This window comes from Equus przewalskii, chromosome 15, assembly GCF_037783145.1.
Source record: "Equus przewalskii isolate Varuska chromosome 15, EquPr2, whole genome shotgun sequence".
NCBI classification, from domain to species: Eukaryota; Metazoa; Chordata; class Mammalia; order Perissodactyla; family Equidae; genus Equus; species Equus przewalskii.
This window is the reverse complement of record NC_091845.1, coordinates 84993087-85011503: the sequence shown is the minus strand read 5'-3', so window position 1 is coordinate 85011503 and position 18417 is coordinate 84993087. Positions and strand designations below refer to the sequence as shown.

The window sequence follows — 18417 nt, the reverse complement described above, 5'->3', positions numbered from 1 at the left end:
CTCTGCCCCATCTGGTTCTTCTGGTCCTGCACTTTCAGAGGAGACTCTTCTGACACCATCTTCCTGCATCTAATAGGTCTTTGGCTCATCTCTTAGCACCTTGTTCTTCTCCTTTCTATCACTCGCCACGGTTTACAATTACGTACTTAGGTGTATGCTTATGTGTTAAATGCCTAACCACCCACTAGATCCATTCTCAAACTGTTTGGTCTCAGGACCCCTTTATGCCCTTAAAAATTATCGATAACCCCCAAGAGCTTTTGTTTATCTGGGTTACACCTATTAATACTTATCCTATTAGAAATTAAAACCGAAAATTTGTTTAAATATTTATCAATTAATTCATCTAAGATAACAATAATAAAACCTATTACATGTTAACCTAAGAGAGTATTTTGAGAAAAACAACTATATTTTCCAAAGAAAAAAAATTAGTGAACAGTGACATTATTTCACATTTCTGTAAATGTGTTTAATGGCCAGCTTAATATGAGATAGCCATATCGGCCTCTGCATTCAATCTGTTATGATGTGGCTTTTTAAGTTGAAACAGAAGAAGAAAATTGGCCTCATGGAGATATTTAGCTGGAAAAGGAAAGAGAAATTCAATAGCCTTGAGGCTGTTCTTCTTTGATACTACACCAAAACTCTACAAGTGGTTTTTTCTCAAAGGTTAATTGCATTGTGGAAACTGAAACTGTGTCAATGACCTTTTCACACTGTCCCATTAAAATGCATTGGTGTATCTTGCACTTTGAATGGGTCTTTCCCATGCATGGGTCATTTGGAAAATAGTGGTTCACTGAATTATGAAGGTCATTAAACGTGGTCATATTTTATAATGGACTATCAAAAAATCACATAAGTTAGTAATGAACTATTGTTATATGCAACAACATGATTGGTGCTCAGAAACATAATATTGAAGGAAAGAAGCCAGACAGGAGATAGTATGTGTCATACGGTTTTATTTAGATATAGTTCAAAAAACAGACAAACTAATCTGTGGGGATAAAGGTCAAGAGAGTGGTTACCTTTGGGGGCGGTGACTAGGAAAAGTGCAAGGGGTTTGCAGGACGCTAGTCATGTTTTATTTCTAAGTCTGGGTGCTGGCTACACAGTTGTGTTTGCTTGCAAAACTTCATCAAAATTATGCATTTAGATTTACGCTCTTTTCTATATGTATATTAGAGTTAATAAAAAGATTTTGCTGAAATAGGTCATTGGAGGATAGACATACAGCTCAGTGGAATGGAACTATGAGTTCAGAAATGAGCCCTAAAATGTATGGTCATTTGATTCTTGACAGAGGCCACGACAATTCACTGGGAGAAAGAATCGTATTTTCAACAAGTGCTGATGGGACAACTGGGCAACCACATGAAAAAGAATGACATTGAACCCTCACCTCACACCATACACAAAATTTAACTCAAAAGGGATCATAGATTTCAATGTAAAAGCTGAAATTACAAATTCTTAGAAGAAAACAGGAGTAAATCTTTGTGATTAGGGTTAGGCAATGATATAAAAGCACAAGAAATAAAAGAGAAGACTGATAAGTTTACATCAAAATTTAAAACTTTTGTGCTTCAAAGAACACCATCAAGAAAAGACAACCCACAGACTGGGAGAAAATATTTGCAAATCACGTGCCTGATGCAAGACTTGTATCTAGTCTATATAAAGAACTCATATAACTCAATAATAAAAAGACAACTCAACTTTAAAATGGGCAAATGATTTGACTAGACATTTCTCCAAAGAAGATCAACAAATGGCTAAAGAAACACACAGAAAGATCTTCAACATCATCAGCCATCAGTGAAATGCAAATCAACACCACACGAGGTACAACGTCACACCCACTAGGAGGACTCTAATCAAGACGCCGAGTGTTGGTGAGGATGCTGAGAAAGTGGAACCCTCACACACTGCTAGTGGAAACGTAAAATAGTGCAGTCACCGTGGAAAACTGTTTGGCAGTTCCTCAAAATGTTAAATATAAAGTTGTCATATTCGCCAGCAATTCCACTTCTAGGTATATACCCTAGAGAAAGAAAAACATACATCCACACAAAAACTTGCAGACAAATGTTTATATAAGCATTATTCATAATAGCCAAGAAGTAGAAACAAACCAAAGGTCCATCAACTGATAAATAGGTAAGCAAAATGTGGTATACCCATACAGTGGAAGATGATTCAGCAATAATAAGGAATGGTACACATAAATGACTCCGTCACGGCTGACTACAACATAGGTGAGCTTCAAAACTTTCACTAAGTAAAAGGAGCCAGTCACAAAGACCACACATTGTATGATCTCATTTATATGAAATGACCAGAATAGGCAAATCTATCGAGTCAGAAAGTAGATCAGTGGTTGCCCAGGGCGGGGGGAAGGAGAGGGTGGGTGCTGGGGGTGGGAGGGGCTGCTAAAGGGTCCACGGTTTCTTTCAGGGAAAATGAAAATGCTCTAAAATTAGATTACGGTAATAGTTGCACAACTGTATAAATGTACCTTAAAAACATTTAAATAGGTGAACTTTATAGAATGTAAATTATATCTCAACAAAGCCGTGTTTTAAAAATAGCTATTTATAAGGGGCTATAGTAAAATAATAGGATCTGATAGATTTGCATAGACGAATAGCCTCTTCCTTTAATCAGCATGTTTTCAGAGGCATAACTGCATCTGGGGGCAGTGGGCTGGGGGCGCAGGGGCGGTTTGTGTGAAAATTTCACCACCATCCCCCTCTCCAACGTAACCAACACAGCTCCCTAAAAAAAAATGGCATTTGGCGTTTTTGCACCCTGAAATCAGACCCTCCCCCACTTGATCAAGTCCCTTCACCTCTAATTAGCTTTTCTTTCGCATGAGATGCTGACCCCCCAGGAGGGCTACAGCGGGCCCCTTGCCCTCCCACAGGACTCCCCGTTCAGGGGACTCTCTCGCCTTGCTCCCTTAGTGCTCGAACGCTGACGGCCGGCCGTCAGCATGAGGTGTGCTGCAGGGGGCACACAGCAGCCAAAGAAGCCACATTGTGCAAGAACTAACCAGACTCGACCAGGCAGAAAGACAGGGCAGCCTGACAGGCAAAACGAAAGTGGCAGGTGAGCAATCTGCTTGGCTGCCACTTAAAAGTAAGACAGATTCCCTAACTAAGCAATTTAAAACCACAGGGGAGGAAGGAGGTGTGCAAACGAGCTGGCCAAGCGCACTCGACTGTCACAGTAGGAAATAAAATAGCCCCTTCCTATTGGGTGGCTCACAGGACAGTCTCAGAGCGCAGGCAGCGCCAGATCACAAAGGAGATGTGTGCGAGATGCACGTTATGAGTCATTTCCGAATTGCAAATCCAGTTCAGAATAACATCAGATATACTCCAGTGCGTTAATTTGCAGGGTAATAAAAAGAAAGTCGTTACATGCACTTGGCTGTAATCTCTGCTTAAAGTTATTTGTAGCGCCTCAGCTATTGGCATGTAAAATGAGAAGCTCGCCTCGTGGAGTCCCTTCCATACAATGAGATTTCCCATCGCAAAAAAGGAAGGTTACACCTGGGAAAATACCCAGCCCCTTGCAATGATCTGGGTCCCTTTGCCCTGCACACTTGGGCTGAGGCTGCTGCATGAGAGAAAGGATGAAATAGTTATCCAAGAATTTAATAGAGCCCAAGATGGAAGGTGTGATGGCTCTCCTTGTTCTGCCCTCAGCGCGGTACCCTCTCCAGGAGCAACCAAAGAAATTTGCATGAACAACGGCCATTGCAACCCATGGCCACACCTGGGCTGTTTTTTCCAGCTTCTCCCGGGAAATCCCCAGAGAGATTTTTGATAGTTTTGTTTACATGCAGCTTGCCTCTAAGCAAATAACTCTTAAAACCATCATCCTTTCCGTTTTTCTCTGCCTTGTGAGTCATCATTTGGTCTGAGAAAGAAATTTAATCAGTCCTTTGGTGTTGATAGCAAGGTATCTTTGGGTGATCTAATCAAACTGTTCCCTTTTTTGATGAAAAGAATAGGGAATGAAGCAGGGGCAATGCTGATGGGTGCCTATGTGTGAGAGAGAGACAGAGACAGACAGAAAGGACGAAACTGCCCAGTATCTCAAGACAGCCTGCAAACGGCCCGGGGCGCTGGGCCGAGAAGAAAGAGAAGGGCGCAGCCTCGTGACCAAGCAGCGCTGTGTAGAGAGCCAGAACAGGTGCCTGCTCAGCCGGAAGGCTGACTCCTTGTAAGTCTGACTTGTCATTTTATATCAGAAGAAAATAGTATTTCCTCCCTGTCCTTCCGTTTTCCCATCTTTAAATAACTACAGCCCATGATCTATTTCCAAAACTATTAGGACGGCAGCAATTACGTTAAGTACTTTAGGCTCCTTCAGACAATAGTGAAATAAGCATCAAGGAAAGAAAAAAATGATTGCAACTTCAGTTGAAGTTTAAAATAGTTAAGAATCTGGCCTATGTTTTTAAACACAATGCGTGCACAGCTTAAAGACCTGGTATTAAGGAGTATAGCCAATGTTTCCTAACATCGGCCGAGGCCCAGACTTGGCCACTTGCTCTCTGTCCTCCCCACTGCCCCATCTCCAGCTGTAAAGATATGTTAATTACCACATTTTAAAAGTGATCATTTCATTCATGCTAACGCCTTGACATAAACTGGATGTTTTTAGAGCATCAATAAACATTTGAAATGTGACCCAAGAAGGCAGCCTATGAGATGATAGTAGCATTGTGGTATCAGGCAAATGATGAGAGAAATTGTTTGTTATTAAGCTGCAACAAGAGGAGTTTGAACTTGTGCGGACGATTCAGAGCTTAAAGGCCGCACGACAGAATTTAATGCAAGACGGCAGAGGGGGTTAGACTTGTAAAAAGGCTACTGTCCTTGGAGGTGGTCATCCCCCAGGGCTCCTGCACCTGAACGTCCTGTCACCTGCCACCCCACCTCCCCCAAGCCCCACACACCTGGGAGCCTCTCCTCCCTTCCTTCCAGCCACCAGGACAGGAGAGCACCCCTTCCACCCTCCTGTTAGGTCAAAGCCCCAGAGCCGTCTGCCACGACAGAGGAGGTCCACGCTTCCCCAGCAGTCTCACCCGGCCTCGGGCTGCCTGACATGCTACTTTAATCTCTGATGTGAATCCCCACTTGAAAATAGCATCAGCATCTAATATTGTTTTTGAAATGCTGTTTACATAGAAAGAGAGAGAAAGACTCACAAAGAAAGCACATGACAAATTTCCCCACTGACTCACCTCTGCCACTGTATTTTTTAGCTCATAATCAAAGCCCTATTAAATAGAGGGCATTTAAATAATGTGTTAGGTTTGCAACACGCTTTCGCATGTTTCAGCTACTGTAAGCTTCACCACGATCTTGAAGTTGGATTTTGTAACTCATTTTCCAGATGAGGAAATAGTTTCAGAGAGGGTGAGCAAGCTGCCTGAAACTTCCGTCTAGCAAACTGCAAGGTGGGGACTCGAACCCGGCCTTCTGGTTCCACCCCAACCCCCAGCGCCCGCTGCGTGTGCTGTGTGGCAAGCCGTGGGCTCCCGGGTAAGCAGCGGGATGAGAGGAGCGGAGGCCGCCCACCTCCCCAAGGCCCTTAGACCAGGGCGCTGGCGGTACTCCTGGACCTGTGAGTCTGAGTCTCAAGGGGCTATGGAAAAGCGACTTGGAACAGCACTATCGGCCAGACCCCTGACCCAACCGGCCCCACAGGAGACAACAACAGGATGACCGAGTTCTGGAGTCTTTCTGAAACACCCCAGGACTCCGCTTCCTCTGGCAAAAAGCAAATGCTGCCCCAGCAGGCCATTGGTGCTTGTTTGCACTGCGCTCATTCATTCATTCATCTATGCACTGTCTGCCCCTTGTCACTAGGACGTAAGCTCCACGAGGACAGGAATTTTTTCTGTTTTGTTTGCTGATAAACCTCAGCATTTAGTACAGTGCCTGGCATGCTGAAAGCTCCGAATAAAAATACGTTGAATAAATACACAGATCCCATGAGCTTCCTCTGTTTTGACTAAATTACATCTCACAGCGATGTGTTGAAGGCCGTGGGCAAAATCCCACGACGTGGTGGGAGGGGTCTGCTCTGGCTCTGGCCACACTAATTACAGGGGTGTATGGCGGGGAACAGTAGCTCCATACCAACCATCACCTTTCCTAATGGCCACTGAAGGGGCGGGGGTTAATTATAGTATAACTTAGAATTTCTTTGCATTTTATTAAAAAATTCCCTAGTTAGTCTTTTGGGACAAAACTGTCAATTTTGATATCAAAGCAAATGTGTACGATAATTTATGACTGAGATCCCTAAAGGAAACTGATGCTACCAGATATCGATTACAATCTCTGGTCTAAATGCTTGATAAATAACAAAAGGATCTTTCTTGAAATATCACAGCTTTAAGCAACAAATAAAGTCCAAGTCTCGGGGTCCGGGGGAGAGGAAGGGAGGGGAGGGAGGGAGGAAGGGGCGGGAAAAGGCAGACATGTGGAGTTGGGTAGGAAGGAGGTGCTTTCAGTGATGGGCAGGGCTTTTGTAACCTAGTAATTAAACGCAAAAACAACTTGGTTCTCTAAGGAGTTTGACAAGTACAAAAGTCTGGATACCAGAAGCCTTATTTCAATAATGTTTAGAAAATATACTGCTTGGAATGATCCTAGTTTTTAAGCATATAGTGGGCTGTACTTTTTTCGTTTATTTATTTCCTTACTTACAAAGTGCTTCCAGCTGTTCTCTGGGAGGTGGAGATGAAAGGTCCCCGGGAGCACATGTCTGCCATCCTGTTCCATCAAGGCCAGGGTGTCTGGAGCTGGCTGGACCCCTGAGAGCAGAAAGTGCCAACAGCATACATCTCTTCCCGCCTCCACGTCCAGTGGCATCACAGTGGTAGCTGGAAACTGGCCACGGTCAGAGCATTTATATCACAGAAATTGGCAAGCAAAAAACAAGGGCTTTTTGCTTTTCAGAGACATTGGTTAAACATTTACCAATGCACCACTGCTTGGGGGGTCCTTTTAATCATAGAAACGTCAGGCGGTGGCCATCCGTGGTCCTGGAGCAAAGGGTGTAACAGGCCCCTGTCTTCTGTGGAGCTGAACAAGAGCTCCCGCTCCGCTGGTAAGGACTCTGGGGACACACGGATCTGTCAGCACAGAGCGCTCGAGCTCCTGCTGGGGAACAAGGCACCGCAGAGCCCTCCTCCCGCCTGCTGAAACTCAAGTCAGGGGCGTTTGCTAGAAGGATGGTGTGATTCCAAGCAAGACCCAGTAGCAGCAAAGGGCAGTGAGGTCTCGACATGAAGTTACCCTGAGGAAAAGGGTCCAGATCTGGTCCAACCCTCAACCCTGAGGCTTTGGTAGGGGCTGCAGATTCTCTTGCTGTGTCATTTCTCAGCTGTTTCATGCTTTGGGAATCCAGGACTGTGACCTTGAAGCTAGCACACGAAGCACTTCTGTAATGCCTCAGAGAGCACCAGCGTCACCTGCCCAGCAGCTCAGAATCCGTCTTCTACTGTGATGCAGCGAGTGGCAGACGAGGATCACAGGTCTGGCGCTCCTCGTCCTTGCATTTGAAAGCAGGATCAACCATGCTTGCCCAAGAAAGCCCCTGGAGCTTTTCAACAAATAAGGTGGGGGAGAGGGGGGCATCCCATAGAACAGAATTCAAGAGAGAGACACTGGGCTTCCTGCTAACCAGATAGGGTGGGTGCTCAAGCGATCACATGATAAGCAGAGAACATTTTATATGTATATAGAGAAGGAAATCTATTCAAGTGTTAAGAATGCTTATCACGAGGTGGTGGTCTGGAGGAGGACTTTCTTCATTACACTTTATTTTTATCGGTTACTCAAGAAAAGTACAGCGTAAGCCCGCGTGTTTTACTAATGTATCAAAAACATTTGAGTTCCTCCTAATGGCAGGAAGCTGCCCCCGGACCCAGAGGCTCGCCCCTCGAGGCTAATGGGGAACTGCCTGGACTGCAGCCTCCAGTTCGGACCGTTCCGCCCGAGACGCAGTGGAGAATGGCCGCACTGGGGCTCAGGGAGGTGACGGGCTGCCACCGGGCTCAGCAGGACAGGGACGAGAAACACAACCACGGCCAGGGTCACGGGCAACACCATGAAGGCCACCTACCCTGGCTGCTCCCAGCAAGGCACCAGCACTGTATTAGGTGATAAATTTCTTTAATGTCTTGTTCTTACAATTAAAAGAATAAAAGTCAAAGACAAGATTGGTCCACAGTAGTAGATGAGGTCTCCTCTCAGCATTACCTAGGGCGCTGTCAGGAAGAGACGCCTGTGCTGCTTTTCCTTCTCGAGTCTCTGAGGGAGAATCCGCGGTGGATACGAGGCAGTGGAGGGGGACTTTCCTCCCAACATCGGCGTGACTCCAGAGAGATGTGCCTCCAACTCTTGAAAGCCCCAGGAATGCCTGACGCCTGCGCCTCCACCTCCCTGTCTGCTCCCCCAGGGCCGTGACAGGCTCCTCTGTGACAGACACGGGCAAGGCCAGGAGCCACTCAACCAAGCAAGCGAGCGCAGACTTTAATAACTCGCTCTGCACATGCTCACGTGGGATCAGTGAGATCTAAATGGAAATGTGCGGTTGAGCGGCTTTCTGAAGATGTCCTGTGCCTCACGGTCTTTGCAGGAGCTAAACTCTCCTTCAGGGAAAGAGGGCAAAAGCACTCGCGCGGACAGCTATTGTGCACCTCGCCGTCTTCACAGAGAGAACACAGAGGAGACGGGATTCACGTTGCTGATGGAGTGGGAGACGGGATTTGAGGAACAAGGTGTTCTCCAGAAAGCAGAGTCTGAGAGGCCAAGGCTTCTGTATTTCTCCTGTATTAGGGATGGAAACTCTGGGGAGCAGGGGTGAGGGACAAGGAGGGTGAGGCACAAGGAGGGTGAGGCACAAGGAGGGTGAGGGCCAAGGGAGTGAGGGACAAGGGGAGTGAAACAAGGAAGGAGGGAATGCCAGCGAGGGGGCAGCACGTGTGGCCCACCTGACGGCTTGACCTCATCTCAATCCCCTGAGAAGCCATTTAAAATGGACCCAGGACTGCTCACCCCGGCTTACTGATCAACTCTCGGCTGAGGTTGAAGGTCCCCGTGGGGTGCTATCCTGTACTTCCTGCACAAAGCTGGAGTGCAGCCGCTGGGCCTGGATGCAGGGGTGCATCTCTACCTGGTGAACTCCTACACACACTTCAAAGACCAGACCAGATTCCTCCTCCTTCGGGAAACCTTCTCTGAGAAGCCACTCTCCCATCGTTCCATTATGTTGATTCACTTCAGAATACACACACTGACAAATTATTCTGCCAGAAAATTCTTAATTTAAAGGCTTTAGATTCTATAAAATAAATTATTTAGTAAACTAAAAATTCAACCCTCCATATGTTGATTTAACTTAACACCACACAAATATATACCCAAGATAGGTTCTACAGGGATTTTAAAATTCTTGTTCACTGTGGCAAAAATTGATAGCTATCCCCAAATATTCGTTTCCCTTTTTCTATAGTAATCTTAATAGTTTTTATCTGGTGCATGACCTCCCAGATTACACTTACCATGCTCCCTTGCAGCACAGGATAGCTGCAGAATTCAGTCTGAATGAAGGGACGGGCGCAGAAGTGGGCTGCGCAAACACCAAGCTGGGTCCTTCCAGGCAGGAGTGCATGCTGCCCTTATTCTTTCTCCCTTCCCGCTGGTTTGAATGAGGGCAGACATTGCGGTGACGGTCCACCTGGGACCCTGTGGACAAGAACAGCCCCTTTGGGATGGTGGCACAAAAAGACAGAAGGAGCTGGGGGCCCTACCCCCCAGAGCTGCCATCCCTGCCCTGAACAGCTTCTATGTTAGGTGAGAAAAACGTACACATCGTGCCTAAAGGAAAAGACTTATCGACTGTCTTACGAGATACTCGGGACTTCCTAAGGTCTAGGGACTCTGGGTAGGGATGCGGAGGTAAAAGATGCAGTCCCTACCTAACACAGGTGTTACCCAGTCAGGGGAGAGACTCACATCCCACAACATGCCCTCACTCTCACACACACGCACACACATACACACGATCACTCACACACGCACGCATACACACGACACAGGCTGAGACAGAATTAACTGCAGGTGCAGAGGAAGTGCGTGTGGCAGAATTTCAGGGAGAGCTTCTTGAAGGAGGTGATGTCCATACAGATTTCTAAACCAGGGAAGGAGTCATCAAGGTAGGAGGAGCAAGAAGGAACAGCATATGCAAAGACAGCAAGGGAAGAGAGAGCACGGCGCTGTCAGGTGAGCCAGGCCCTGGGGGCGGGGCTCTGCCGTTGGACCACGGGTTCAAATCCTAGTTTACCACTTACTAGCTATTTGACCCTAGGTGAGTTACTTAACCTCTGTGTGTCTACCTCCTATTTCTGTCATTAGGACCAAGTGAGATAGCCCATGGGAAAATCCTTAGCACAAAGCTTGATTCGTGGTACAGAACGGGCTCAGTCAATATTAGCTTAAAATACTAGTTAGGTCTGAATGGAACCAGGGGGAGAGTGAAGAGTTGTCAGACATGAGGCTGGAGGGATGGTCTGTGACCAGGTCATCAGAGTTTGGATTTCATCCTGGAGCCTAAGGGATTTTGAGCAGGAAGCTGACACAGTCAGACAGATTTCTGCCTTGGAGAGCTCAATCTGGCAGCAGAGCGACACCTGGGGCAGAAGGGGTCAGGTCTTCTTTCCAAATGAATCTTGGCTTTGTGCAAAGAAAAGCATTATTCCACACATTGCACCCCCTAGACAGAGATTTTTTGTAAATTATGGATTGTGAAAATGGGTGGACCAAGCAGTATAAACAGATCACCTAGCTGGTGAGGACAATTCACAGCCCCTTCTGACAGGCTCACTGCCTTGTCTGTGTCTAAAAGGAGAGCTGATCATTGCTTCTGCCACCATTATTCTATGGCTTTTCTAAATTCCCACTTCCTGTCTCGCTAGAAGAATTTCCACGGTCAGATGACCAAGAATATCATTTTGCACCCGAATGAGCTTAAGCCATCACAGTAGGGTCCTTCACGGGCAGAGGTAAATCCATGAAGCCCGTCTCAAGAGGAAACCTTCTTTCCTCTTAGTCTGCTTTTTCCACGCAAGCATGTCAGGACAACCCTCAGGCCTTGCCCATTCATTTGTCAACATCCTTCAGAAGACCCAGGTGTGTTACGGAGCGGCCCGAGCAGAGCGCGCCTGCGTGGGGATTCTGCGCAAACTCTCCTCCTGGTGCGGGACCGCCCAGCCCCTGTCGCGTGATGATTTTCCTTCCTTACCAATAAAATTGTGACTCTTGTCCTTAAAGAAAGAATGCCAAATAAGGTCTGCACACTTTCCTGTAAAACACCTGCCCTAAGGGAGAATAATAACGAGGCCAAATCCTGGATGGAAGGTGGGGGCAGGACTTTCTTCCCCAAGTAAAATAAAACCACCATGGACCAAGATTTAATGGGATTTCTCCACGGGTAGTGAGGGTAAGCAAATTCGCCGATATCCTGAAAGCTCCTCCAGGAGAGACGAACAGCACTAGAATACCAGCTCCATTCTCTGGACGGGTGACCAGTCAGATCTGCAGGGCCTGCGTCCCCCGTAGAGGCACAGCCAACACTTTGTCTTTGGATCACGCATCTTAAAGATGATCAGACTTCAAGAATATTGTTATGGTTCTTCAGTGTCAGCGACTAGAACAGGAAAACACCCAGAATACGCATATGTGGATTCATTCCACTGCCAAGTTATCTCTGAGGAATTCGTGATTTATTATATGCTGCCACCGAATTCAAGTTAATTATGTACATGTATTATTTCTTCTAGTAGATTGCAAAGTCTGGGAGGGCAGAGATAACATCTTTTGTCTCTCTACTTTTGGGAACAAGCTGGAAAATATAACCATGCCTACAGAAATTCATATATACATGCCGTATACCCCACAGCCCAGCACAGGGCCTTTCCTGATAGATTCTTCAACTATCAAAAACAAAACAAAAAACGTGTTCAAAGACTTAATGACAGAAGCAGGTTGTAAAACTGTTGATACAGGTTATTCCAACCTTGTCAAATATAGCTCCAGAGAGATCTATGCATAAAAAGGAGATAGTGAGAAAACGCCAAAGTGTTAAAAACACTTATTCTGAATGCAGAATTTTTTGTCTTTAGTCACAAAATTTCTAAGTTTTTTTTTACAATGAACTTGTATTATTTTTATAATCAGCAACATGTCATTTCTAAAAGTATTTCTGTAACAAGCATTGTGTATCTAAATTGTGAAGTGGACCCATGCATAATTTTTAGGACACAGAGAGCATCTCTCTTTGCCACGAGGGTGAGAGTTTGCAGGAGAGAGGGAGAGCAGGAGGAAGATTGTATTGCATTCGGGGGTTCCCCGAGACTCCGCACATGCTGCCTCTGACCACAACTAAGTAGACCGTATGAAAGACCCCCTCCGGCCACCACTTCCACAATCAACACAACGGCGCTGGACCCCCAAACTGCAGACGATTCTGGGCTCCTACCGGCAGAGGCCCAGAGCCCTGATACTGCGAAGGTGGTGGGACTGGAAGAAGAACGTGAGATCTGGACGCCCAGGGTGGGGCCTCCGCTAGTGCGCATGGGGCCTCTGTGTAAATTACAGAAAACTTCCCGGCAGGTGAGTTACACGAAGCCCCTTCCTTGCCAGTCTGCTGGCCTGAGGACCCCGGGGCTGGACTTCCACCTTATCCTCACACTCTGGTGCCTTTGGACAGGGCACAAACTGCCACCCTCTACTGCGACCTGGCCAGAGACCACCCTGACAGCAGCCAAGAAGCAGGACATGAGGCGATGCGGAGAACCAGCACTGGGCCATGGATCAGCAGCCTTGGCATGACAGACAGAGACCCTCCCAGAGGCACCAGGGCAGGCATGGGTCCTTTGAAGGCGCCTGGTTTCCAGACCCTGTGCTTGCTGTGTGCCTGCCAAAACCAATCCACCTGGGAAAGGTGGCTGATTCTCAACAGCCCTCTCCATCCCAAATCTTTCACCCATCACAAATCCACGGTTGTGTGGCCCTAGGGGACAAAAACCTCTGAGGACATAAAAGGGGTGTCTTCTTTAAAGAATTAATCAGAACCCATAACTCCTCCTGTCTTTCTCTGTCTTACGCATTGCTCTGTTAAAGGAGACGCTCAGCCTTAAAACAGGCCAGCTGGCGTGGGGGTGCCCTCAATTCAGAACAGGGAAAGCCGAGGGGTTAGGGGGTCTGTTAAATAGAACTGTAATTTTGAAATGTAACTGAGTATTTTTGCTTGTGTTGGGATGTTGGGAATTAAAATATATGGTAGAGTGGAGGGTGGGAATAATAATTTTTATTTAACAAGACTCTATCTCTCTGTTTTCATTTTAAAACATTTAACTTTCTATAATGGAAATTTCAAACACATACAAAAACAGGGAGAACAGTGTAATAAACCAAGTACCCATCACCCTGCCTCGACAATAATCAGCATCTGCCACCCTTCTTTTGTTTATTTCCTTGCACACACTTACGCAGACATACACACAAACACACACACACACACTTTATTGTTAGTGGGGAAGGAATATTTTGAAGCAAATACCATACCTTACATATCTTCTCACCTATGACTATTTCAGTACATATCTTAACAGATACGTCTTTCTATACCTTTGTATAAATGTAAGCACAATGTCAGTATCACACTTAACAAAGATAATGATTCCTTAATATCGTCTAATACCCAGACCATATTTAAATTTTCCTAATTATCTCAAAAATGTCTTTTTCCAGTAGGTTTGTTGGAATTAGGATCCAAACAAAGTCCATGCATTGTATTTGACTGCATTAAATCTACTCTCACCTTTAACAGTTTCCATTTCTCCTTTTTTATTCCTGACACTTACTTACTGAAAGAAATGGACTATTTGTCCTATAGTATTCCCTTTCCTTTTATGGCTGCACAGTATTCATCGTGAGTGGGTACCATAGTTATTCAACTCGTCCTTATTTATTGACGCTGGCATTCTTTCCATTTGGACTTAGAGTTTAGTGTTGCAATAAGAGTTTTTATATCCATACATCATTTTGTATTTTGTTAGTGAGTCTTTAAAATGGAGTTCTAGAAGTAGAGTTGCTGGGATAGGAGGTAAATGCATGTGTAATATTGCCAGATTTGGTCAAATCCCCTCCGTAGGGGGTGTACCATTTTGCACTCCCACTAGCAACATAAAAGAGCTTATATTTCCCTACAATCTTGTCAACAGAATTGTCAAAGTTTTGATTTTTTTGGTCAGTTTTGCATCTTGACAGAGTGGTTTTTATTATCATTCTTTTCTCGTCTTGAGTTGTTTTCTTAGCCATCTCCAGGGGAGCTGTTTGCTCTCCCACACCACTAAGGCCGGCAGCAGGTGTCCTCTTCATCCGTCACAGCCACTGTGAAGCCAGGGCTCCTCCCTCTGCCTGAATCCCCAGCTCGGAATCTTGCAGATCCATCTCCATCATCAGCTAACCCGTCACACACCCCGGGGCTCCCTCTCGCTTCTCCGAGAGCGTCACGTCTCTCAGTGTCGTTTTACCTTGCATTTCTCTCATTTTGGATGAAACTAAACATTTTTCCTTGTGATAATAAGAGATTTGCAACTCTTTTGCTGTGGACTGTTCGTTTATATCTCTTGTCCATTTTTTTCTTCAGCCTATTTTCAAAGGATGAATCATCTGAGGGAGAATTTCATGACAAGAAGCAAAGAGAGCATTAATCAGAAATTCTGAATACTAAAAATAACTTTTTTTCATGTATTTAAACACAAGCAAACATTTTCTGGTATTCTCAGTACTCATGCCTAGAACTTGTCGTTAGCTGGAAAGAAAAGCAACTTTGAGCAGCCAGAACAGTAGAGGTTAGTGATGCTGATTCTTTTAAATGCAACAAGAACATTTTCCAGATTTGTCAGAGTTTCAAGATACATTGGCATTAACCTATGGATAACACTTTCTCAGATTCAATGTATATTGTTAATAGTCTACTTACAACATATTTTATTATATATCATAAAACATTTATTTTAATTAGAGTAAAATCTCATTTGTTTCATTTTATAAAATGTTTAATATTTTTAATCTCCTATTAACAAAAAATAAAATTATATCATAGTTGTTGAACCAATTAGTTTTTAGTGGTATTTATCTTTATCTTTTATAAAATAAATTGGAAAACTTTGATTATAGTGTCCAAAAAAATTATCAAAGTTATTTTAGATTATTATGCTGAATTCTAATATAATTATTCTCCAAGACAGAACACCAGGGTTCTCATTTCTCCCATACTCAATTACAAGAGGAATACCCTGCCTTTATCAAACTATTGGCTTCAACAATAAAATAACTTATAATGTAAGCCACAGATTGCACTGCATTATAGCAAATTTTTTAAAATAGCATATTGACTTTAATTTATTTTCATAATTTGCCATATCAGTCAGGGTTCTATCAAAGACGCGGAACCATTAAGATGGGGTTTGTTACAGGAAGTGGACCCCACGTGATTTGGGGAGCTGGTTCAGTAGTCTCTTTAAGTGTGTTAGAGTTCCCCAGAGAAGCAGAACCAATGGGATAAATATATATGGAGAGGCGAGATCTGCTGTAGGAATTGGCTCACGCAGTTATGGAGGCCAAGGAGTCAGTCCCACCATCTGCCACCTGCAAGCTGGAGACCCAGGAAGCCACTGGCATCTTTCAGTCTGAGGCTGGAGCCTAGAACCGGGGCTAATGGTGTAGGTCCCAATCTAAGTCCGAAAGTCTGAGAACAGGAGCGCTGAATTCTGAGGGCAGGAGATGGACGTCTCAGCTCAAGCTGAGAAAGCGAATTTGCCCTTCCTCCACCTTTTTGTTCTACTCAGGCCCTCAGTGGACTGGATGATGCGCACCCACACAAGGGAGGACTATGTGCTTTACCCAGTTCACCAATTCAAATGCTAATCTCTTCCAGAAACACCCTCACAGACACACCCAGCAATGTTTTCCCAGCTCTCTGGGCATCCCTTAGCCCAGTTAGGTTGACACATAAAATTAAGCATCACAGCAAGGTTCTTGTCTTCCTGACTGGTGCTGGACAGGCAGTTAGGACAGGAAGATGGACGAAAAGTTGGGGAGAGCAAGAACACGCTGGGACCCACAAAAGCAGACTGGAGCCTACCTCAGTTCTTATTGTCTCTGACCTTAATGGTGTCCTGCTCTGCCAGGGCCTTTCCTCGTGTCACTAAACACACAACTGTGCCCAGGAGTCAGAAATGCTAATGGGGACCCAGGGTTGCCTCTTGCCAACGAGGTGAGCCCTCAGATAAATGACACCCTGTGTGAGCTACAAAATGGTGGCTGCTTCACTTCCACCCTCCAAGTGCCCCGAGAATCTCCCTGTGGAGCGCCCTAACCAGAAACACAGGAAAGGGAGTTCCAGGCAATGGGTTCCAGCCTCGTCAGTTTGACACACATCAACCCTGCCGGTCTAGGGGTTAATATTCTGCTCGCATTGCTCAGGTCTGCTCAGGGAGCCACACCCAGATCTGGATCTGTCGAGTGTCACACTGTGGCGCTGCCTGTCGCTGTGATGCTGGGAGATATGCCATGGACCCGGCCAATAGGAGTCGGGATCCACCTGTTGGCATTAACAACAACTTGACATATTTCAAAACCACAGCAGTTTACCTCTGGTCAGCTTGGCACCCGGACGCTTCCTTAAACCACACTTAGTCTGCACATAAAGACAAGAGCAAAGTCATACAGATGGTCCAACAACAATCCCCCACACTAATGCCCCAAGGACGGGTTTTCTGGGGGGGCGTTCATTCTCTCCTGCTAATTCTCCCTCCCTTTTGCTATCCTATAAATTACATTCCGAGATATAAAGATAAATACTACTGACACATTTTATGTTAGATGATAAAAGGATAAGAAGGGAGGAAAAAGAAAAATTTATGGTTGATATATATTAGAATAAGAAAGGAAGACCCACAAGCATCACATTTGTGCAAAGGGGCGGGTACTTACAGTTCTTAGCTTTCATACTCCTGATGCCCTCAGCAAACGCCTCAGCTAGTCGCCGTTCCTCACCAGGGGGAGCAGATAAATCAATTCTACCAGTTCCACGTGATTTAAACAGTAACGTCATGGCTTTCCGAATCTAGCATACAAGTTATTTCTCAGCAGTTGTTACAATATCCCTTGCAATGTGCAGAGTTCAAAGAATTGAGTGCCATTGCTGTGGCAAGATTCCTTCCTCTCCCATCTCCTCACACATGAATGAATCTTCTCCTCTCTTATATCAATAAAAATAAAAACAGGAAAGCAATCGGTGCTAAGCCTCGTCTCATTCTAAAAATAAACAATATTCACCCAGATACATGAATTAATTGAAAAAAATCATATTAAGTTTATTTTTAATACAAGTTTAATTTTTCTTTAGTACGTGTTTAACAAAATTTACAATACATTTATACTATTTTGATTAACCGTACATAAAAAAATAACTATAATGATAACCCAATCTAAACATTTTTAACATTTAGAGCCTTAAGGTAACAGGAAATAAAATGAACTATAAAACTTTTATTTACATATATATGTGTGTGTTGCAGAAAACACAATCGGGAAATTAATAAAAGACTTTCAAGCATAGCAATATATTATGCTAGAATAAAATTTTGTAGGGTAAGTGGAATAGAAATGCAAGTTCAAAGAGAAAAAGTAAAGAACTAAAATGTCCTACTTTAAATATTACAGAAGGCTTTCACATGAAAGAAAAGTTTGTTCATGTGTTTTTAGAATAAGGATGGCAGGCATCGAATCATTCTGGCATTTAGATTCCATTGGATACATTTAAAAGATCAATACAGCAGTTTGAATTAAAAATAATAATTACCATGCGCCAGAAATTACATCCTTTGATATGACATAAATCTGCAATGAAAAATTTTAGACGTCAACATCAAAGTGTTCAATGGGAACACTGTTTTTCAAAAAAGTGTGCTTGCGTGTATCTGAGCAAAAAATGACATCAGCTAATGCTTCCTGAGCTGACACCACACTCAGCTGTCTCACAGCTTAATAGTGTGGTGACAACCGAGTTGGGTGGGTACTATAATCCTCATTTTACAGGAGAGGAAACCAGGTGTGGGGGTACCCCGTCACCTGCAGTTTGCTTTATGATGTTTCAACACACACAGCATCTCTAGCTGTGTGGATCAGCTGGATGAGGACACACCCTCGCCACAGGCCTGCCCTAATCAGGAGTATACACTCCAGGGGTGGTTTGCTGGCATTTCATCAAAGGCCCCACTCCAGAGGGGGGCCCTATAATCTCCGT

General features: G+C 44.7%; 1 long non-coding RNA gene across 1 annotated transcript; it reads right to left on the bottom strand.

Moving 5' to 3' along the window:
• Positions 1-13392: 13392 nt before the first annotated feature.
• Positions 13393-18104, bottom strand: LOC139076243 (uncharacterized). The gene is made up of 4 exons (XR_011527631.1): positions 17974-18104; positions 17103-17370; positions 16761-16806; positions 13393-14774 (listed from the first exon to the last, which is right to left on the bottom strand). It is a non-coding gene; the product is annotated as an uncharacterized lncRNA (long non-coding RNA).
• Between the last annotated feature and the right edge of the window lie 313 nt (positions 18105-18417).